Genomic DNA, 24,608 nt, shown 5'->3' on the forward strand with positions numbered 1-24,608 from the left:
TCAGAAACGCTCCTCCCGGACAGTGGTGGGGGCTTTGCTGCTCTTGCTGTCCTCCTCCTCCTCCCCTTCCTGGGGTTTCTACAAGACAGACAAGGGGACGGCCCTTGGGGTGAGGAGGCAGGGACTCCAGCCTGCTGAGTATCTGCCTGCTCATGGGTCTGGAATCCGGGGGAAGACCAGAGCCCCAGGCACTATCCCCCACAGTGAACAAGGATGAGGACAGGGGCTCCGCTCACGCACAGAGCTCCCCACCCCCAACACACACACCATCACAACAGGAGCGAAGGAGGAGCGAAAAGGCCAGCCTTCCGGGACACCACAGCCTCCAGGGACCATCTCACTGTGAGTGCCACTGAGCTCCCGTCACCCTCCTCCCCTTCTGACAGCCTCACCCCACCTTGATGGACCCCCGCATGCCTATGGAAGGGCCAGGTCTGCACCCCCCTCAGGAGTGCTGACTACCCCCGGTCAGGGGCAGCCCCCAGGTGAGGAATATGGCTACCACGTGTGTGGAACAGATGCACAGAGAACTATAAAGACAGTATGCAGTATGGCTCAAAGTATGTACATATTAATGTTGTTTCCCCATAAAAAAAGAGACTTTACATGTGAATATCTTTTCCCCATAGCAAAAGAGACTTTGGGTCAGTTTGTCATCAGATTTCTTGGGGACGATGGCACAGAATTAGAAGTCCTTCAGGGTCACACTTGTTAGCTGGGTGGGATTTATAAATGCCCTGGAGATTATGCTCTGAGGCCCATAAGTACTAACTGCCACCTTGGGCATTTGTCTGCTTTTTAGGAGCACTTTGCTTCTTCCCTCAGGGGCTCATCTAGTTCCCAACAAGGCCTCGAACACAGGCCGAACCCCACACAGCTCTGACCATTGAGGCTGGTGGAGCACATACAGGCCACGTCAGCTAGAGGAAAAACTTTCTTTCCCAGAACATTCTAAGGGCAGCCCGTCCAGACTACAGCGGTAGATCCTGCTTCCAATTGTCTATCTTGCTAACTTTTTGGCTGAGAATCAGCCCGAGCCCTGAGACGCCCTCATTCAGGAGCCAGCAGCCGATTTCAACTGTTCAGTCCACCTCCTGTCTCTGACACACTCATGCACACCCACCCACCTCCTCCAGCGCCATCACCTTGAAATTACACCAAACAAGGCATATGTCTCTCACGGCGGAGAACTACCAACTGGAAGAAGATGCAGATTGTCTTCCTCAAGGTGAGTCATGAGCCCCCAGCCATTGGCCCTTTTTGCCAGTGACCCACCTCACTGATCAGAAAGCGCAGCTCTGGCCCAATGCACTCCCTGCCCTGTTGTCCCCTGGTGCTGAGACTGAAGTCCTGGGATGGCCTGCAGGTCCCACTCACGCCCGCCACCTCGGTGGGGGAAATGACGGCTCCTTCACGACGCCCCTGACAGCCCTGACTTCCCTGGGCCCAGCCCCGCGGGACTCTGACCCCCGTCCCAGGCCCCCCAGGAGCGAGGGAGGTGCGGACACCTGGGGAGTATCCAGGACAGCACCGTGAGCGCCTGCACCCGCTGGCCTCCTGGTCCGACCCGTGCTGCTTCCCACAGTCCCCACGGACAGACTGAGCGCTCACCGCCTACCGGGTAACAAACCAGGTCCCCGGGGACAAGGATCTGCCTGTAAGTCAGGGAAGTGTGGGCCGACCTAAGTAGTAACAGGAGGAAATGAAAGTGTGTACATGGAGATGTGGGGCTGGGGGGGCAGTGGTGTAGAAAGGTTTTCAAGCTCTAGTAAGGAAACAAGCAGAGTAGAAAGCCCAAAGAGACGGCTGCCCCGGCAGTTCAGTGGCTGAGATTCCGTGCTTCCACTGCAGGGGGCATCGTTCTATCTCTGGTCAGGGAAGTGCTGCATGCTGGGTGGTATGGCCAAAAAGAAAAAAACCCAATGGCGCAAGCATATCCATAGAAAACACACTGGGAAATGACTGAAATGTTACTAGGTTATCTCTGGCGGTAGGACTATAAGCAACCTTTACTTTTGTCTCTTTGCCTGTATCTGCCCGGGAAAACACAGACTATAAACTAAACATAGTAAAATCTTATCACTTGACACAATGCATCACATTCCAAATTGAAATATTTTCAAGAGAACTCTATCCTGTGTTATCACAAATACCTTTTCCCCAGGTTCAGAATATAGTCACCAAAGTTGCCAAATCACGTTTCCTCGTCAGTGGCTCAGAGACAAGCCCATCTCCACAGGGGTGATGGCAGGGTTCTCACTGACTCCTGAGAAGACTGCTTCTGTCTCAGGCTTTCCTTGTGTCCCCACTGAATGTCCTGTCCCAGGCGCCTCCCCCCATCTGCTCCCTGCCAACTCCAGAGCATAAGATCAGAGGACAAACAAGGAGCTAAAGATTAGCAACCATGAGCCAGCACATATCCTTAATATATCTCTTTTAGACACCATTTTTGCCTGGGGAAATTGTCAAGGATTTTCAAAATTATATATACTCAGCATTGTCCTCATACATTGATTAAGCAATGTCCACTGGTGGTATTGACAGTACCCTTCTACATGACAATCTGGCAATACACATGAAAGTGTTGAAAATGGCATGACCAGCCTGAGTCAACCTCAGCCAGGGACATGGAACTGGAACCTTAGCCAAATTTCTGCAATAAACACTTCTGATTTTGGGAGGAAAAAGAGGATGCAGGTTTTCTTGTATTTTGCTTTTTACCTCCAGTTAATGGCAACCCACTCCAGTACTCTTGCCTGGAGAATCCCACGGACGGAGGAGCCTGGTGGGCTACAGTCCACAGGGTCACAAAGAGTCAGACATGACTGAGCAACTTAACTAACTAACTAAAGTAGACCCAGTGCTCTAAGAGTGGATCACCAGGAGTAAAGAGGAGTAAATGTCACCAACAGGTGCATTAAATAATTGTGTTCATCTGAGACACTTGGACTCTCAGTAACACTTGGATTGCTGGCTGAGATTTCCATCCTGGATCTTTCCATCACAGGTAGCTACAGGGATAAACAGCAAACTGACTGTCATTGAACAACTCAGATTCATGTTCAGTAGACCTCTAACAGCAGCTGTTGGAATCAGCCAACCAAAGTTGGCTGCAGGAGAAAGTTCAACTCCAGAGAATTCTGGACCAGAGTCTGCTTCCCAGGGAATCCAACCTGTAACAGTTTATGCCAGATATGTTTCATAACAGCAAACACTAAGAGATCTGGAAGGTGGCTCACCCATCACTTGGATGGCAATAAGACCCCATCAGTGGTACCTGGGGTGCAGATATCTCCAGGCAAAAGATAATGCATAAAGTCTAAATTTAGAACATGATGAAAGTGGTTTATGAACAGCAATGCAAAATAATGTAAACCAATAGTTTATGAAAGACAGACAAGAAAATTGAAGATCTTCCCATAGTTTTTAAAACCACCCCTCCAATGAAGCAAATATACTATCTCCATGAAAGGGAATGGAATAAGTTTACAGAAGAACCTAGAGTAGAGAGATTAGAATTATATTCTTCTAAACATAGAAACTGTGGTTATTTTGACTTGCTATTGCTAGAAAAAATTGCCACTCAGAAATACCAGCAATAGTAGAGAAGATGCTCATTTGGAGTTTATCTTGACCATAATTTAAAAGTGACAGGAACTTGTGGAAAAAGTGTGCCATTCTGGAAAGTTTTATGGGAAATGAAAGGCATAGTACAAGGAATTGTAACTATATGTAATAGACTTTAAGAATTCAGAGTTCCATGGTTCAGTGAAAACTGTTGGGGTACACTTATCAGCCCTCTCCTGCAATCTCTCTATTCTTCTTTCCATAATGAGGTAACTCTGTTTTAAATCATCATTTATCAACCTTAAGCTAAAGAGTCCTTAATATACAACCTAACCCCCAAACATTCATTTGAGATTCAGTCTCCCATCTTCAGCTGCTTTCTGTAGTAGTTTCAAGTGTTGACAAGCGTGTGGATGTTGGAATCTGAAATAACAAGATTCAAATCCCAGGTCTACAATATGTCAACTGTGCAACCCTGAGCTAGTGAGTTAATTTCTCTCTAAATCTAGGTTTCTTATTCTGAAAATGGAAGTTAAATATACATCAAAAATTTTATATTATTATTGATGAAATTATACATGGAAAAGAACTGTGAGAGTATCTAGGACATGGTATCTACTCTTCAATTCATTAAACATGCTTCTATTGCCTGGATCATTCTCTTGTTCCCATAAATAATTTTGAGTATTAAGTTGCTTGAAATATTATGAAAACAGTTTGACTTAAACAAGCTTAATTTTCTTAACTTGTTTCTATAATCCTGTAGTTTCCTTGCCAATTAATCACAAAGGTTGCAGCAGTAATCCAGGTAACTAGAGGGGGTGGAGAGAACTAGATGAACACAAGTGTTTATCGAGGACAGACAAAAGAATTAGGTGAAAGATTAGATATTAGGGTGAGGGAAAGTGGAGTGAATAGGAAAGAATATAACCTAAGGAATTCAATTGGTTAAGATCTTAATAAAAACGATTTACTCTTTCACATTAGGTCAGACAGAATTGGCTGTCCTAAGGTCACATCACAGTCAATGTATGAGATAGGGATTTCTCCTAATCATTTTCACACCATAACCTAACTAACTTACTTCTACTGGTGGTTCTTAAGAATCAACCAATTTGATTCTTAAGAATCAACCAGCCTTCTCTGACTCGTATGCCTCCTTTTTCCTATATATCCTTTTACTTCCCCAGCTCATTATTACCTCACACTTGGATAAAGAGTATAATTTTATATTTGGTCTTCCTAGCTAGGCTAAGCTGGAAGCAAACCTGAAAAAAAGTATTTAAAAAGGCCCTCCCACCTAATTTCATACAGATCTTATGGATGATTCTGTTGAAGCCCAGAAAAGTTAAGTGAACTATCTAAGCATTATATAGCGAGCGAGTGCTAAAATGAAAATTATAACCAAGGAAATGTCTCTATCAATGCAACATTATTTCTATCACGGCCAATTATGAATTATTATGCTCTCAGATTTATCTTCTTCAAACAATAATTTCAGCTCCTCAAAAGCTGCCAGTGCCCCTACTTTATCTGAAAATACAATCCATGTTCACTGTCATCCGAGACTGAATTATCTGGCCTTAGGTTACCTTCCATTATCTCCCACCACATCTCCAAACAAATCCCTATGCCTCTCATTCAGGAATCACAGGCTCCTGCATACACACTCTTTATAGGCTGTAGACTTTTGCCTTTGATGCTTACTACACTTAAATTTCCGTTTAAGAATTTTTAGCTGCAATCTATCCACTTCTTTCACGTCAACTGAAGCTCATTTCATTTTCTCCAAGACAGCACTCTTTTGCTTTTTCAACAATAATCGCTCTCTAGTTGAATTCTTGCTTACATCAGACATTGGGACAAAATAGTACTGAACTTTGCTAAATAATGATTTGGAACAAATAAATGATTTCTTCCAAATTATTTTCCAAGTTTTTCAGAAGGGTAGTAACCACACCTAGGGTTTCTTTTTTGTTCCCTTTAGCAAACAAAAACCAAACACACACCCAAAAACTGGGCACAACCACTGATCCATTTCTCAAGGAAATTCTTTACTTAAGAACATGCCCCCAAATTCAACTTCCAGAACACTAATCAAAATATTCATAACAACGATCAGAAACGACTTTAATGCTCCAGGACAGGAAAACCTGTCCATGTTTATCCATGTGCAGTCATTAGACACAGTGCAGTCATGAATGTATGTTGTAAGAGTCTAATGACCTAATAAATTATAAGCTACAAGTTAAAAAACAGATACAACAAGATTCCATATTTGCTTAAAATATACATACCTGTGTATCTACACACATATATTATATGTGGACATAGACACTAATGAGTAAATGCAAAAAACAAGCATCTCATCTCAAAGTGATGCTAATACAGAGTGACTTTTAAACTTTCTATATTTGTCTGTGTTTTTCTTTTTTTAATTACAAAGAATATATACTCATCTCTGTAATAGGTTTTGGGTGTTTGGCTTGTTTTTAAAGAAATATCCCACTTTACTCCTTCTCAGAGTCAAAATTTCTTTCATCTTCCTTCATATTTGATACCTAAACATTTTGATTAAAATACTCCACAGCCCGTTAGAGCTGATGGGAAACACATTTCTATTCTACATCAAACTCCTGGTTCTCTCCCCTTCAACCACCATCCACTCCTGTTTCCTGACTTGTCCTTTTTAGAGACCTGCTGGAAACCCATTGGCTCTGGTCCCTCTACCCCTTGGCACCATCTGAGGGGCTGCCACAAACCAGAAGAGCCACTGCCTTGAGGCCATCACCCACCATGACAGGATGGAGGCCCCAAGCGCCCACCTTTCCTCTGCAGTCATGAACCCTGGGCTGAAAGGAGAGGAGCCGGGGCCTCGGGACTTGTCTCAGGACCCCAGGGTGGGTGTTGCTCGGCTGACTGCAGGGACCAGCTCTGGGGACCAGGGCAGGGAGGCCAGGATCAGGGAAGGAAATGGGAGAAAAACCCAGAGAGGGCAGCAGAAAAGCAGGCCTGAGCCCCACAGAGGAAACCCTTTGTCTCCACGTGTGTGATGCTGAGCGGCTCTCACAGCCACCAGTCCCCCTGCAAACTCCCTCCACCCTCCCTCAGCCCCCACCCCCAAACCCCAACCACCCCTCAATGGCTGCCACAGCCTCAGCAAAGCTGGGACCCATGTGTGAGCCAGCAGCTCCCCCATACTCACGTTCTCAGAACTTTGTTTGCTTGCCTTCTGCCTCTGGAGATAAGCCGGAATCAATGCTGAGGTCCAGGAATGGGGAAGGAAGGGCAACAGAGATGATTATCCAGCAGAGCAACCATCAAGTTCATCCATGAGAGGAAGCCTTAATTCTAAGGGTCTCAGGTATCCACCTCCTTCAGATCTTCCAGGGATCTGGGGGTTCCATCAGCCAACTTGATAAGCCTGGCGAGCACTGCATCCCTGACAGGCAGAAGCCAGTGACGACACTGGCCTCCATTCATAGACCCCTGATATGTGCAGGCAGTTTGCAGACAGTGCCCCAATTCTCACAGCAATCTCCATTCTACAGATTAGGAAAGTGGGATGCCCAGAAGTTGGACCATTTCGCCTAAGGTCAAGCTAAGGTCAAGGTCAAGAGGTATAGGATTCAAACAAGGGTCTTTTGGGCCAGAAGCCTTACTCATAACACTAGGACAGGTGCTGCCTCTCAAAAAACTTCCTAAGAAGATTCTATCTCCTGCAGATGGACCCCAATCTGTATGATCAGTCAAGACAGTGGTATCCCAAACTGGCAACAGCAGAAACCCAAGAGCATCCTGAGGCCCCAACTCACCAGTGAGCACTGTTCCAAGAGTCAGGAAGACACACAGGAGGATGTTTCCAGGCATCGTTCCATAGTTGTCCATGATCGGGCCCTGGGAGATGGTGAAGATGATCCCGAATACCTGCCAAGAGAACACAGGAAACAAGGGTCCAGCCAACCAGCCCACAGGCAAGCTGAGCTGCCATAACCCAGCGCCTGCATCAGCCAAGCTCGACAGGGAACAAAGACCCACAGCTCTGGTGCCACCACCAGGGGGCAGGCCTACCTGAGCAGACACATTGAGGAGACCAGACGACATGCCTTCTGATTCCGGGTATGTCAGCTCCACGGCAAATTCAAATCCCAACACGAGGTAGCCAGTCATAAAGAATCTGAAGGCCAGATCACAGAAACAAGGTGATGGAGAATGTCCGGAAAAAGGGGGGAAAAAAGGGTGCCCATCTCCTGCCCTACAACTCCTTTTTCTCTTCCGTTTCTTCCCATCAAGACATGCCAGGCTTTTGGATACCAGGCCATTCCAAGGAAGCGGGGACCTCTGCAGGCCAGGAAGTTCAGGCTATAAGCTCAGGGGCCCATTGGGGGTCCCCTGTCTCTTCTACATCCAACCATCAATTACAGACAGAGTCGGCATTTACAGGAGAGGTCAGAATGCTTGGAGTGTTCAGTCCTCAGCTGAGAACTTCTGTGTGATGGGTACACAGTCCCTGGATGTTGACCAGCCTCTCCATCGCTCTCCGGGACCCAGAAGTAGGGCATTGCAGGCCTCCCTACTTCCCTCCAGAGAGTTGCCAGCTAAGAAGGACTGAATCTTGATACCTCTCTAACAACTCATACACATCCACTCATGTATCACCAACAGAAAAATAAGTGGGAGGTGACACTGAGCAGAGATCCCTGTGGAAGAGGTACAGTTTCCTAGTCCTTCTTATATAACATGTCTAGAAAATGCCAGTTCTGGTCTCTTACTTCTGCACCACACTGCCTATTGCTAGCCCTTTGATTACCTCTCTCATTCCTTCCAACCACTCTACAAGGCAAGCCACTGTTATCTTCTGAGTTTCAGCAGCTAAGTGAACTGCTTTGGTTTTGAACAGTCAACTGACATTAGGACCCACGCTTTCTGATTCCAAGCTCTGCAGACTTTCTGTGACCCCATGTTATCCCAGGCAAAGCTCCATAAAGACCAAACATCTCCTAGCCTCCCAGAGATGTGTTGTGCTTCCCGGTGGCTCAGGCGGTAAAGAATTCGCTTGCAATGCAGGAGACCCAAGTTTAATCCTTGGGTCAGGAAGATCCGCTGGAGAAGGAAATGGCAACCCACTCCATTATTCTTGCCTAGGAAATCCTACGGACAGAGGAGCCTGGTGGGCTATAGTCCATGGGATCACAAAGAGTCAGACACAGCTGAGCAGCTAACACTTTGATGTGACAGAGATCTGTGAAGGATATAGTCCATCCCAACAGCATGTATGGGCCTGGAAACCCCAGGTGGTCTTTTGAAATGCTACAAGTGAACATGACTTCTGGCCACCATTTCCACATTTCCAGCGGTCAGTGAGAAGGCAATAGAGGGATCCATATGGTTACTAGGATGTAGGCTTCTCTAGGAGCCACGGAATGCTGCTTTCCAGTTAAACAGGTTACAGGTGAAACTTAACCAATGGTAGTAGCAGTGATGTATATTATCCACAGGTATCCAGGTTCAAGGTCAATGTGTACCCCACCATGCCCACCAGAGTCATGATATAGAACACCAGAGTGGTCTCCCTACAAGCAGAGGCAAAGAAGTTGAGTCATACACTTCAAACTTCAATGAGGTCTTTCCTTCCTCCCTCAGCCTCATCCCTTCAATCAATCAATGAGGCACCTGCTCTGGGCCAAGTCCTCTGCTATGTGCTAGGATATCTGCTGTCACAGAACATTCTGTCCATGTGGTTTGTGGACACAAGACCAATGCTTCCACAAATATTCATTTAACTACAGTGTGCTCAGAGATATGAAGGGTCAGACCAGGACGGTGTGAAGCCGCCTTGTGGCATGCGTGTTCTCTACAGAAACCTCTCAAGTCAACACTGCACCTGAACTTGGCACAGCCTACCCACAAACAAGAGGGGCAAAGTGCTTTCCCCTCCTCTTTCCCCATCAAAACAAACAAGACACACGTCAGCTGTGGTCAGGCGGCGGTGGCACACAGACAACCCCAGAAGCCCGTTCTGCTTGTCTGCATCGCCCCCGCCCCCCGGACAATGCCGGGCAGGGACCTGACTGAGAGTCTCTGTCGTCTCCGGGTCCTTCCTGTTGCCACACGTGCAGCCCAGCTCTCCCCGCTGAATCTGAACTGCTCCGCTCCTGACACTGCAGCGGAGAGAACATTCTCCAGCCCTGAACGAGCCCTTGACTCCAAAGCCCGAGGGAGAAAGCTGCGCCCACTCCCGGCGCGTGTCCCTCCGCTGGCCCCTCAGAAGGCCCAGCAGGGCTGGTTTCTCTTCCGGGCTCACCCTGCTCGTGCCCCTGCACGCACCTCGCCCCCAGGTGGCCCACCCAGGACTGCTGTGGCCCTGACTCCTGCACTGGGACCGCCACCCTCTCCCGGTCCTCCTGACTGAGGTCAGGGGCTCGGCACCTCCTTGGGCGCTGTGGCCACGAGCATCAGGACTCAGACCATGAAAGCTCAGAGCCTTCCCTCATCTCTGCTGAAGCCAGAAACACAGTGGGGCCGGCAGGTGCATACTGTGCTTGTGTCAAACTGATACCGCATTTATTGGATGCCAGAGATTCTGTGGAAACTTCAGATGCACTTAGTATTTCATTTAACCCTTACCAAAGCCCTGCAAGAAAACCATGTGTGACTTACTATGTGACAAAAGAGGAAACTGAGGCACAGACCAGTTAGATTACATGTCCTCATTACATTTACTCATGCTGTAAATGCAGACTGAGATTGAAAACCTGTGCTCTCTCTATTCCCACACACAGAAATACAAACACACTGTGGGCCTGTGTCTTTGGAAAAGGTTAAGATGCCCCAAAAGACGCTCTTCCCTCCTGGTCTTCGAAGTACCTCCTGAGGGCAGAGGAGCTCCATCCTGCCTCCACCTGCTCCCTGCTTCTAGTCCAGAGCCTCACAGAAGCAGGTCCGAGTGCAGAGAACAGGTCTGCCACTGCCTGTCACCTCCAGACACTGGGAATTTTGGAGGCCTTGACAAAGCAGCCCAGAATGTTCCCCTTCTCCAAGATCGGCTACTGAATTGAGGCCCCTGGTTGCCTTTTACAAATGCAGACTCCTCCACTGAATGGGTATACAGGATTAGCCTGGCATCCACTAAAATCTTAGTGCCTCTTAGAAATGCACTGGGCAATCAGGACTAAAGCACATCACAATATTTGCCAATGAAGTGGAAGCAATTGCAAGGCAATACACTGAAAATTGTTGGAAGCACAGAGCACCTTGGTGAACCCCACGGGGTTCATGAGGGAGCCATGGGAACCTGGCCATAGAACCACCTCCTCATTACCCCTTTTGGCATTTCCACAAACTTTCCAGTTGCTGATTTTTTCCATATTTATTTTCTTTTCTTTTTCCTTTGCTCCTTCCACAATCTACTTGGGGGATGGAACTCTGACCAGCCTGACATCCTCTGTCTCTAATCTTCCTTTGATCTCCACAGGGCAGGCACTGCTTCTCTCATTTTATAAATGAGGAAACTGAGGCTCAGAGAAGGTACATTTGAACTGCCTCCTTGACCACTCAGACCCCAGCTGCTACAATCACACCTTTGGAGCCATGTTGCCAACGAACATGTCATTTCAAAACATGGGTCTCCAATTCAGTCCAAGAGGAAGAGTCACTTATTTGTAGGTTTTGGTCCTATCCAGCCAGATGCCTGAGATCACAGTCCCGAACATTCCTGCAGTGAAGATGGTCGGGCCGATCCTTCCAGGATTCACATCCTCCCCCTGGGGAAACCACAGCCTTAATGATCCTTCAGTGATGGGACAAGACACTAGACAGAACACAGTCACCATGAGGCAAAGGGGCAAAGGCGAGCAACTCAGGCTCCATTAGAGCCAATTCTCAGGAAGTACCAGGGCAAGATAACCAGTAAAAGCTGCCAGTGGGGAGAGAATCCTAGAATAATTGCTCCTCCCAACATGAGATAACCCTGGATGTACATTCATTATTTAGATTTTTTGAGCTATCACTGCCAAAAGGCACAGGAACACAAAAATTATATATTTTAGAGGGTTTATTACAAGCTGCACACCATGTAGAGGATTTTGCATCATCAATGCATTTAATTATAATTCCCCACCATAAGGTTAGGAATCAATATTACCTTATTTTCAAGATGATGACACTGAGGCATAGTGAGATTAGTCTACCAGCCCAAGGTCATGGGGCATTTATTAACTGCAGAGCAGGATCTGAACTCAGACCTGTCAATCTCTAAGAATGGAATACTCACCCACAGTGACCCACCCCTTCCTCAAGTGTGAGACCCTCGTCACTTTAAAAGAGGGTTAGAACTGGGATCCCGACTCCAGAATACTCAGTGTCCATTCCCAGCATCCAGCCCTCACTGGTTCTGGAAATATTTGCAATATGCATTCTGTTGAGCAAATAAGAGTTTCAAATTAAACCTGACCCATATTTCACAATTTAAATATTTCATGTGTAATTCTATATTTTTTATCTACTGTGTGGTCAGGCAACATGCTATGCATTTTACACATATAAACCTTATTATTTACTTTATAATTCTAAAATTAATCTTTCAATAAGTAATATGGCTTCTTTTGAGAAAAGAGCATGAGAGCTCAGAGGCTAACCAGCTCTCACACCGCTGAGAACCACCAGACCTGGGGCTGAGACCCAGGGCCGCCTCCCTCCAAATCCTGGAGCATACACCATACCACACTGCCTCCCCAGCTCCTGCCCAGACACTAGACACCTCCCTCCCTCTGGCACTGGTCAGCTTAGGGAATGCCCTTACCGGATAGTGGAAGATCACCATGCGAGTCAGCAGAGTGGACAACCAGCATTCAGACCTGAAGGAAGGAGGGGGAAACACAGCATTAGGGTCACTGTCCTGCTGGGGTCATTGCTAGCTTCACCCCCTTAGCAGTGAGGGAGGTCAAAAACCCTCCTCCTGGTTGCCACTGGGAGTGGTACCCTCAGAGAAGAAGAAATACTCCAAAACAACCCAAAGTAACCATTTTAACCTCTTTTTAGCCACACACCATTGTCTTCTGATCCGTTTATCCTGTCCTGGTAACACAGGCTCCAGAAAGTATTACTGGAAGGTACACTGTATCACCTATTCACTAAAGTATTACAGGTCAGAACCATCCACATCCCTCTTAAGGGTTGCCCCAACCTAAGGGCTCAGTGGGACTACTGGACACCTTCCACCTCCTCCTGATGATGTATCCAGTCCCCAGAAGGCTCCAGACCTCTGACAACATTCTCTCTGCTGGAGGTGTCTCTCCTCTTTCCTTATCCCTCCAACTTTCTTCTTGGATTCAAAAATCACACAAAGTCTTCTGTTTAAAACCTAAAAGGACCCTAAAGAACATTTAGTTGCCTCTCCTAATCACATCGATTCATCCAGCAAATGAATGGAGCACCTAGAACAAACAGTAGGAATCTGTATCCTTAGAGGATGATGCCAGTTGTCCAAAGTCATACAGTGACTTAGTGACTAAGAGACAGAAGCTGATCCCAAGGAGAAGGGCCTCCCACCCTCCTTTCATGTTAATGATGTTAATGACAATGGTGAGGATGATGGCAGCAGCAGATACTTTTTATAAAGCTCAAATTTAGGACCAACGGGCTCAACTAAACTCGTGTAGTTTATCAATAACTACCCCCCACTCCCAGCCAGACAGGAGACTGAATCAAGGCTAAGGCAGGAAGGGGACGAGAAAGATGGTGTGAAGGATAGCAAGCAGGAGCCAACTGGGGCTCTCGCAGGTACAAAATCCTTTCTTTGTCCTCTGTGTCTTATTTATAAGGAAAAGGCTTTGTCTCCTAGGCCTTCCCTGAGTTCCAAAGAGCAGGCATGAGCAGTTACTAATTAGGAAAGTGGGGGAATGCAGAAACAAAGGAAAAGCAGTCACAAAACAGTAGTTGAGTCCTAGTTTCTCCTCAAGTTCCTCTCCTACACGAATGTTGGTGATGTGTTATATTCAGACATGATTACCCCCAGCAAGGTAAGCCTGCCAGGTCAGGGCCATATTCCTGTGAGAAAATGTGATTACCCTTCAGAGGCTGCCCATCAGGTCATTCCTGGTATCAGCCACGTGAGAGAAGTGCAAGTCACTAAGGGGCAGGCTTTAAAAAGGCAGAAGGGTCTTGTCATCACTCTTTTTCTCTGTGTCAAAACCAGTTTCTTTAAACTGTGATCCAGTGATCACTGGCATTAGAAGCTCTTAGAGTCTAAAACTGCAGATTCCAAAGCTCTACCCTGGACCTACTAAATCTGATTCTCCTGAAATGAGGCCAAGAATCCACATTTTAACAACAAAACAACACACACACACAAAAAAATCCCTTTGCATTTCTTAACTTTTGGAATGAATGGCCTTAGAGATAGGAAGATCACTGAGCAAGCCCAGGCTCTGAGAGGCCAGGGTTAATGTGGAGGCAAATGAGATGGGAAGGGGCTTCAAGACCCTTAGAATCACCTACAACCCACCCGCATTAGAAGTTCTCAACTTTGCTGCAAGCTAGAATCTCCCACAATGCTTGTGAAAGCAGATTCCCAGGCCCTCACAGACTATCTGAATCTGGCTTTCCAGAAGAGAGGCAGGAAATCCAGGCACACACCAGCCACAACCCAGGGACTCTACCATCAGGCCAGAGTGGGAAACTCTGACCCCAGATCTCATCTCTGGGTTCCAGGTACTCTGTGATCATTTCCCTTTTGTCCTTCCTGAACCTGGAGTAAACTCTGATTTAAAAGGCCAGTCTGACCTCAGCAAAGCTCCAGGGAATCCTGGAAGGATTTGCCACCCACCCTGAAGCCAGCATCTTGAGAGGGCACACAGCCCCTCCGAGGCCCATGTAGGGTGGTGTAAAGGCCTTGAGAGCCCCAGGGGCAGGTGTCCTCAGGACACAGATTGAGGCTCTGAGTTCAGGTGCCCAACCCTGCACAGATTTTTCAGAGCCATGGCTGGAGGGTGGGCTTGGGGTGGTAACAGGGCAAGTATTCCCTTAGAGGACTCTCTCCAGAAGAGGAGCCTTTCACCAGCTCCCTTAACATGGCAGTTGGCAGCCATCGATGCAGACGTAGAGAAAGCCACGGGAGAGCAAGGAGAGCATCTCTGGAGATGCTCAGAGAAGAAGCCAAAGAAGGTTCTTACTCAACCCAACCACCGCCCCGTGGCTGATTCTCATCACAGGACCTGCCCAACTCTAGACTTTGGTAGACCCGCAGAGAATCTGGTTCCAGCCCTGTGTCTTCCTGCAGTTCCAAACTTGGAGGAGGGGAGGTATTTTACTAGAGTAGGAGGCAGTTTATTACTCTTGTGATGCTTCAGCAACATCAAGCATAAACACTACCTTTAAACCCTGTCCCCTCTAAATGAGTCTGCCAGATTAAGGGTAAAACAAAAACAAACAGCTCATCCAGTTAAATTTCAATTTCAGATAAACAAATAATTTTTACAGAAAAAATGCCCCTAATACAGACACGTCAGGCCTCTTGTCTCACACTTTCAGTTTAAGCACACTCCTGGACACATCCGCATCTTACCATAGGTGATGACAAGCAGGAGGAAGTTGAGGTTTTTGAAGAGTCGGATGATAAAATTCAAGTACGATGCATCAGAGGATGCCAAAGTATACCTCAGGGACTGGGCCCTGCTGGAGGGATGTTTAGGCTTCTCCTTGAATACTGAAAGGAAAGAAACAGGGATCCTCGCAAATCCCTTGGTCCCACTCCTGCAGAGCTGACACATGGACGAGAGCTGATTCCCTCTTCTGAGAAAGGGCTCAGACTCCATAAGGAAATATTACTTATTCAATCTTACTTATTCAAGTAATAAGTAATTCAAAATTACTTATTCAATTACTTATCCTTTATAGCCTCCTCTGTTGAAGCTGCATTTCACTGCCTGTAGCTGAGTGACTGGTCCTTTGATTACTCTTTTCTTAATGGCCTTTGGATGGCTGTGATCATTGAGCCTCCCAGATAGTGTCCAAGGATCAAGGAGTCCCAAAATAATCAAGGAATGGTGGTGGTGGTTTAGTTGCTAAGTCATGTTCGCCTCTTGTAATTCCATGAACTGTAGTCTGCCAGGCTCCTCTGTCCACAGGATTCTCAAGGCAAGAATACTGGAGTGGGTTGCCATGTCCTTCTCCAGAGGATCTTCCCAACCCAGGAATCAAACCCAGGTCTCCTGCATTGCAGGCAGATTGTTTACCAACTGAGCTCTAAGGGAAGCCCTGAATCAAGGTATAATGTACCTCAAATGTAGGAAGTCAAGAGATGCCTGAAGTAACAGGCAGGTTTGGCTTTGGGGTACAAAATGAAGCAGGGCAAAGGCTCACAGAGTTTTGTCAAGAGAATGCACGAGTCATAGCAAACATCCTTTCCAACAACCCAAGAGATGACTCTGCATGTGGACATCACCAAATGGTCAACACTGAAATCAGATTATATTCTTTGCAGCTGAAGATGGAGAAACTCTCTACACTCCAAGACCTGGAGCTAACTGTGCTCAGATCATCAGCTCCTTATTGCAAAATTAGGCTTAAATTTAGGAAAGTAGGGAAAACCACTAGATCATACAGGTATGACCTAAATCAAATGCCTTATGATTATACAATGGAAGTGATGGATAGATTTAAGGGATTAGACCTGGTAGTCAGACTGAAGAACTATGAACAGAGGTTTGTAATACTGTACGGGAGGCAGTGACCGAAACCATCCAAAAGAAATGCAAGAAGACAAAATGGTTGTCTGAGGAAGCTTTACAAACAGCTGAGGGAAGAAGAGAAATGAAAAAGCAAAGGAGAAAGGGAAAGATACACCCAACTGAATACAGAGTTCCAGAGAATAGTAAAGAGAGATAAGAAGGCCTTCTTAACTGGAATGCAAAGAGGTAAAGGAAAACAATAGAAAGGGAAAGACTAGAGATATCTTCAAGGAAATTGGAGAGCTCAAGGGAACATTTCTTGTAAGGATGGGCGACCCATGGCCTGTAGCCTCCAGGCTCCTCGGTCCATGGGATTTTCCAGGCATGAATACTGGAGTGGGTTGCTATTTCCTTCTCCAGGGGAATCTTCCCAACCCAGAGATCAAACCCAGGTCTCCTGCATTGTAGGCAGACGCTTTACCGTCTGAGCTACCAGGGAAACCCAAATGACAGAAAGGCCCTAATAGAAGCAGAAGAGATTAAGAAGAGGTGGCAAGCATACACAGGAGAACTATACAAAAAAGGTCTTAATGACCCAGATAACCATGATGTATGGTCATTCACCTACAGCCAGACATCCTGGAGTGTGAAGTCAAGTGGGCCTTAGAAACCATCACTATAAACAAAGCTAGTGGAGGTGATGGAACTCCAGCTGAACTATTTCAAATCCTAAAGGTGATGCAGTCAGAGTGCTACACTCAATATGTCAGCAAATTTAGAAAACTTAGCAGTGGCCACAGGAAAGGAAAAGGTCAGTTTTTATTCCAATCCCAAAGAACAGCAATTCCAAAGGATGTTCAAACTACCGTACAGTTGTGCTCATTTGGCATGCTAGTAAGGTTATACTCAAAATCCTTCAAGATATACTTCAGCAGTATTTGAACTGAGAATTTCCAGATGTACAGCTGGGTTTAGAAAAGGCAGAGGAACCAGAGATCAAATGGCCAACATTTGTTGGATCATAGAGAAAGCAAAAGAATTCGAGAAAAACATCTACTTTTGCTTCATTGACTATGTTAAAGCCTTTGACTGTGTGGATCACAGCAAACTGTGGAAAATTCTTGAAGAGATGGGAATACCAGAGCACCTTACCTGTCTCCTGAGAAGCCTGTATGCAGGTCAAGAAGCAACAGTTAAATCATTACATGATACAACAGACTGGTTCAAGATTGGGAAAGGAATAAGATAAGGCTGTATATTGTCACCCTGTTTATTTAAATTATACACAGAGTGCATCGTGTGAAATGCCAGGCTGGATGAATCACAAGTTGGAATCAAGAGAGCTGGGAAAAATATCAATAATCTCAGATATGCAGATGATACCACTCTAATGGCAGAAAGTGAAGAGGAAAAAAGAGCCTCTTGATGATGGTGAAAGAGGAGAATGAAAAATTTGACTTCAAACTCAACATTCAAAAAACAAAGATCATGGCATCTGGTCCCATCACTTCATGGCAAATAGAAGGGGAAAAATGGGAAGCAGTGATAGATTTTCTTTTTGGGTCTCCAAAATCACTGCAGACAGTGACTGAAGCCATTAAATTAAAAGATGCTTACTCCTTGGAAGAAAAGCTATGACAAACCTAGACAACATATTAAAAAGCAGAGACATGACTTTGCTGACCTTGTATAGTATAGTCAAAGTTATGGTTTTTCCCGTAGTCATGTATGGATGTGAGAGTTGAACGCTAAAGAAGGCTGAGCACCAAATAATTGATGCTTTCGAATGCTGATGCAAGAGAAGACTCTTGAGAGTCCCTTGGACAGCAGGAATATTAAACCAGTCAATTCTAAAGGAAATCAACCCTGAATACTCATTGAAAGGACTGATGCTGAAGCTGAATCTCTAATACTTCGGCCACCTGATGGGAATAGCTGACTCACTGGAAAAGATACTGATTCTGGGAAAGATTGAAGGCAAAAGAAGAGGGAGGCAGAGGATGAGATGATTAGATAGCATCACTGACTCAATGGACATGAATCTGAGAAAACTTCTGGAGATGTAAGGACAGGGAAGCCTGGTGTGCTGCAGTCCGTGGGGTCTCAAAGTGTTGGACACAGCTTAGCAATTGAACAACAACAATGTACCACAGAGAACTGAAGAAATTCTGTAGTAACACGGGGTTAGAAAGGAAATGACAGCTGAGGCTCGGGGATTAGTGAGCCCAGATGAGGCCTCAGCACCAGAGCTCCTCCCAGGGAAGGGCTGGGCTGCCCATGCTGAGCACAGAGCCTGGCACATGCTGCCGATAAACACGCCCTGAATAAGGGAAAGGAGCTGCTCCTACTGGAGAGACCTCGAATCATTTCTCAGAGTGGGAACCAGACATCTGCTTCCTGAGAAGCCAGAGGACTAACACATGCTCCTGCAGGACCGGGCCTCTGATAGGAAGGACTGGGGAGGGACAGTGGGAACACCATCCTCTTTATGTTCTGATTTCAGTACAGCTGGTGCAATCCACTTCACTGCACTGACTGCTGTTCAGTTCTCTGGGGGCCACATCAGTTTAACTAGTTGTTTGATTGGGCCCACGTGACCATCACTGCCGGGAGCCAGCACACAGATCCCACCCATGACAAGGTCACGAGGAGAAAACCTGCTGAGCAAGGCGGATCAGGATCCCAGGGATTTCGAAAAGCTGCCCCCTGTGCTCACCTTAAAGATGATATCTGTCTTTCTGATGCTTGCTTTAATAGACTACTCCCTAATTTCTGTGACACAGGCAGAAGGCCTTCCCCGATCTCTTTCCAAATAAGAATCAATTTAGAACTTTAATCAATATGTCTCCCGGGTGGAGGTATCTTATGAGATTATCCAGGATGAAAGGAGTGTTTTAATTTAAACTCCTTTGCTGACGTTTTAGTTTGTTTGGCAAATGCGTTTATGCCCTTGGTACTAATATGCATGACTGCTCATAATACCTTAATCATAAAACAGCATAAAGAACCTGATCATATAAAGGCCCTAATAGACATAGAGCCCTTTGGGGAGTGAGGAAGCCCTATCAGAAAACACAAGAAAAATTATTCTAAAAGTGGTTATTGGGTTAACGTTTGCTTACTGTGTTTTTGCTCTTAATGTGCTAAGGTTGTGCAGTGGAAACCATTGTTAATATAGTTATAGATCTAGAAAAATAAGAGCTTAGCCCTAATGTGATAACAATGAGACGGTTGTTAATTATTAGCCAGGAGTGCTAGGCAGAGGCTGCCTCACCAAAGCCCCAGAGTCTGTCTGGGGTAAACCTCTTAGATAAATTCAACTGACAACTTCTGCAGAAGAATAGACCTTTGTGTTAACAAGGTTATACTTCTACTATGTTGTGACATGCTGTATTGTTGCCCTATGGGACTGCAACTTTTCAGTTAAGGTCACCACAGAAACGGCAAATAGGTTTACATTCACCTGACTTGCATAAAATGTCTATAGGCCCCAAGGCCAGAAGATAATGTGCAAAGATCTCCTATAGAAATAGAATGCAGAAAACATCTTGTTCTTCCTGAAGGACAGACTGATGTAACGTTAAACTAACCCTGTGTAAGCATGAGTAAGCATCTCGTACCTTGGATACATTCTGAGTGAGGGTATATAAACTCTTGTCAAAAAGTAAAAGACAGACTTGGCTTCACAAAGGCTGTCTTCTCTTGCCGACGCCGTTCATCCTGAGGGTACCCCTGGATCCTGCCGAGGCTGGACCCCGGCACATCATACTGCCTCATCTAGCCTTCATGAGAACACTCCTGAAAGGTCAGGAGCTGGTCTCCGGCTAGAGGAACCCCTAGAAATAGGGCTTACTCTCTTGAACATGAAAGGAGTCCTCACTCCACCCAGAAAGACCTCCAGCCCAGACTTCAGAGCTCTGCTTCTTCCTTCTCTGGAAATAGTCCTGGGTAACTTCCCACTGTTATGAAACTTTCATCCAAGGTCTTGCCTGTTTACCTCTCCTTCTATCAGGGGAAAGAAGTCAAGGAAAGAGGATTTTTAAACCTCTGCAACAGCATCTATTTCCTCAGGGATTTGGCAACCACAAGCCAACGGTACAGGTAAGATTTTTCAATTCTTTTCAGTCAGCTACTATATTTGCTTAAGAGTAAAATGCCAAAGAGCAGAAATGTCCTATCTCTAGGATCTCAACTGCAAAGAACCTGGCCCTCATCTGCTACAAACATGAGAAATTGGAGTTGGGCAGATTGCAATTTGAAACTTCAAGTCTGACCAAGTAAGACGGTCCCTTTCAGAGATTGGTCTTTCCTGTTCTCAATCATAGACTCAAAGCTTGTCACCTTCCCAGGAACACCAATATCTCTGTCCAAGAGATACTGTGAGTTCTAAAAAACCATCAGGGGACTTCCCTGGCACTCCATTGATTAAGACACTGTGCTGCCACTTCATGGGGCAGAAGTTGATCCCTGCTTGGAGAACTAAGATCCCACATTCCATGCAGTGTGGCCAAAAGTGAAAATAAAACTCATCAGGTAGCCCTTCCTCACCTTGGAGCCCAGGGAGCGAATGACACAGTGTGAACAGCTGGATGAAGTACATGATTATAAATCTGTTTGATTCAGGAGATGGGGCTGGCAGGAAGGATTGGAACCTTTAATGTGTGAGGAGGTACTTTCAGCTATTAGGAAGACAGCTAACCTGAAAATGAAAAGTTTTACTACCCTCCTTCTGAATTTACCATAGTCTGTGTAATATCACTCAGATGATAAAAGAGGACATAAATTACATCAACCAAATATCTCAATGATTAAATACATATGCATATAAAATTAATAGCAGTTCTCTGGGGTTGGTGGTTCGGATTGACTGGTATAAGGTTAAGTAAATGGTCATTCTTTATGCTTTATTGTATTTTCTAGATCTTTCCATATTAAGTATATCTGATGTGTATTTTTAAAAAGCATTTAAAAAACATGGGCCCCAGACATTCTCAGATGAATCTATGAGAGTATTAGTATTTGTGGATCAATCCTGTTTTATGTTGTTTTATTCCAGAAATGCAGATTATTAAAGCTAATTTCTTTAACTCCACTCAAGTCACTGTTTGCTCTTGGTTGAGTAAGATCGACATTAGTACCTCCCTATCGGTGTCAGTGAGATGAAGTACACTCAGCACAGGGCCTGTGACATCATCAGTGCTCACTGGGGTCTCGTCAAGGGGATAAGCAGGCTTCCCATTAATTCTAATGAGGAAATACTGGGGAACCAGTGAGTTTCAATTAAACCTTTACTGAGCAGCTAGCAAAGTGCACAGGACCAACTAGCCCTGTATCAGCAACAACTACTCAGGCTAGAACTCTTGAAGACCATTGGAAGCCAGGCCTGCCATTTCTGCAGATATATTTTATAGACTACATGGCACCCAGAATGGTGTTCTAGGGCCATGTTCACACAGTCCTCACCCAAGTCCCCAGAACCTGCCCGCCTCCCCGCCTCCCATGAATCAATCAATGCCCTTACCAGTGATGACAAGGATGAAGAGCAGAGTGGCCACACCTGCTGTTATGCAGAACAAGATGCTCATGTAGTAGGCAAGCCCATCAGGGATGTCAATGTTGGGTACCAAGACAGGAGGGATGAAGAACCAAGGGCAATTCCAAGCTATAACAGACAGTCAATGGTAATATGAATGACCAAGAGGTAATAGCATATATTTCTAATGAGAAATATAATCCCCAACTTTCAGTTCTTAAAACCCAAACAGGGATTGTTTCCCCACAAAAGACATCGGAGAGCTTTCTGTTGCTTCACAACTCGACTCACACACCCTTGATCACCCTCCCTATCAATAACCATCGAAAAAGTTTTTTCTCAGTGCAGGCTTTTCTCTAGCTGCAAACTACTGAAAAATGGTTCCTATACTCCCATCTCTATGGTATAATAAAACAATGTTGATTCTTTTCCTGCCATTTAAATTCTTGATTTCACTGAACCTGTTAACTTGGAGCTGAGAGACCAGTTGAGGGCAAAATTCTACACACTACAACCCCAAGACCTTGCATTCAGTGAGAGACAGAAGCCTAGAGTTGTTAACAGATTTACAGACAAAGATGCTTAAGTTCATTGTGTAAGTAACCTAGTAACTTACAATCTAGTGTGAAGTTACAGGCTGCCACAAAAATTTATACACACAGGACAAGGACATGCAAACTGGCTGTAAACACACATATGGACACACACACATACAAACGAATTGAAACATCTCACATCTACACTGGAGTTCAAACTCCAGTGACCTGACAGATAACGTGCCTTGGGTGTTTCCAAAGTGAAAAATGTCTTAACTCAGGAATTAGCTGTGATACAATTCCCCATACCTTTCTGCCATGTGAAATAACAAGGCAGAAATTGGAAAACAGCATGGCAACTCAGGCAAGTCTCAGATTCTGAGTGAATGAAGTTAAGTAAGTCTTTGTGTTAGGGTCCCACTTTTCCTTTACTGAACTTGAAAGCAACTGCAGGTAGAGGAGAAACTGGCTTTCAGGCCAACTATAACACCACTCATCAGCTGCCAATGTGCTGATCATCATGATTGGGTTTCCAGCCTATTACAGCCACTACTGATTTCAGCTCCAGGATATTCACAAAGTTATCATCAACAGCCTCAATGTAGGGATCTTCTAATGTACAGAGTATACAGTCAACAAATCAAACAGACCTTTATGTATCTACTGTGTGAGATATATTCTGTGAGATATCTTAGGGAGTACTGAAGTGCATATGATAGTTTTTCTGCCCTCATGGGGAGAAATATATAATCTAGTGGGAGCAGGGAGATTTAAAACAAAAACATGAAAGGTAACACAAATGGAGATGTTTGTGGGTTAAAATGATTGAATGTTAATAGTTTCAGAGTTCCTTTGTCATCCTCTACTATAATTCCATTATTAGAGGACCAAATGGAGGCTAAGTGAGGTTAACATCTAGAGGTTTCATGACTTGGTTGGAGTTACACAGAGTTGAGAAAGCAGATCTCCTGGCATCTCCAGGAAATGACTCCTCCATGAGACCCGGATTGCCCTTCAGGGCTAAGAGTCATGAGAAAGGTGTGAGTGAGTAGGATCCTCCAGGAGAGAAGGTATTTCATATCCTTAGCATTTTATCTGATCCTCACTTACATCAATCTGTCAGAGCTGAGTCCTGCTTCTTAACTGCTGATCCCCAAGACACTGAGCATAAAAACTAGCCAAAGACAGGGGAGCAAATATACCCTTCACAGCTGGGAAGCTGGGCCACTGCACATCCTCTCTGGTTTCCTAAGCGCTCTGAAGTTGCAGATCTAGAAGTTAAATGGGATCCCAGAGGGTCCCTTTTGCAAGAATGAGGGAAGATATGGGACATCATTCACGGTTCCGGGATTCTGTCATTCTCAAAGGGACCCTGATATTGGGGACCCTATTTCCCAGTGATCTTCTGCCTCGACAGGTACGTTCCTCCAGCTGGTTCCACACTACACGCCTGAACCCTCAGAGACGCACTCCGTCCTCCGTCCACACTCTAAGCCTGGGTGGGTCCCTTTCCAGCAGCCACAGGCTGCAGCAGCCAGCACAGGGGCCCGAGGTAGCCCTGGCCAGAGACAGGTAGCAGTGCTGTCCCACTGTGACCTTTATCCAGGAGGAAGTCAGCTTTGGTGGTACCTTGATGCCCAGTGTGGAAATCAAAACATAGGGATTGCACTTGACATATTTTTCCCCTGCTTCTTGGGAGATGTGGTCAGTGAGTGTGCAGAGCTCTATACCCAGATCCTAATTCCTAAGCCTGTCCCTTAGCAGGAACTCAGTCACGTTGGCTGGCTGGACAGATGGACGAACAGATGTTGGTGGCAGGCCTTGTCTACAGAAAGCTGGCAGAATCACATAGGTCTGCCCATTAGGGACCAAATTCTTTCTACAAATCACCTTGTACTCCCAGTGGTAAGGGCAGAAGATGGGTGCAGTGGGAGTGGAAGGAGGGTAGGATGGCTGGCTAGTTTTGAGTATCTACTAGGCACTCATCACATTGCCAAGAAAGGTCCACATAGTCAAAGCTATGGTTTTTCCAGTACTCATGTATGGATGTAAGGGCTGTGCTTAGTCGCTTAGTCGTGTCTGACTCTGCAACCCCATGGACTGTAGCCTGCCAGGGTCCTCTGTCCATGGAATTCTGAAGTGGCAAGAATGCTGGGGTGGTAGCCATTCCCTGCTCCAGGGGATCTTCCCAACCCAGGGGTTGAAACCAGGTCTCACACATAGCAGGCAGATTTTTTAACCTTCTGAGCCAACAAAATATAGTCGTAGGCAAAATACACAATTACTCAGACAACCAAGTTGCAT

At 45.7% G+C, this 24,608-nt stretch overlaps 1 pseudogene; it reads right to left on the reverse strand.

Moving 5' to 3' along the window:
• LOC122705447 overlaps window positions 1-24,608 on the reverse strand; it is a 30,885-nt pseudogene continuing 6,277 nt past the window's right edge.

The sequence above is a fragment of the Cervus elaphus genome, chromosome 12 (assembly GCF_910594005.1).
Source record: "Cervus elaphus chromosome 12, mCerEla1.1, whole genome shotgun sequence".
Lineage (NCBI taxonomy): Eukaryota > Metazoa > Chordata > Mammalia > Artiodactyla > Cervidae > Cervus > Cervus elaphus.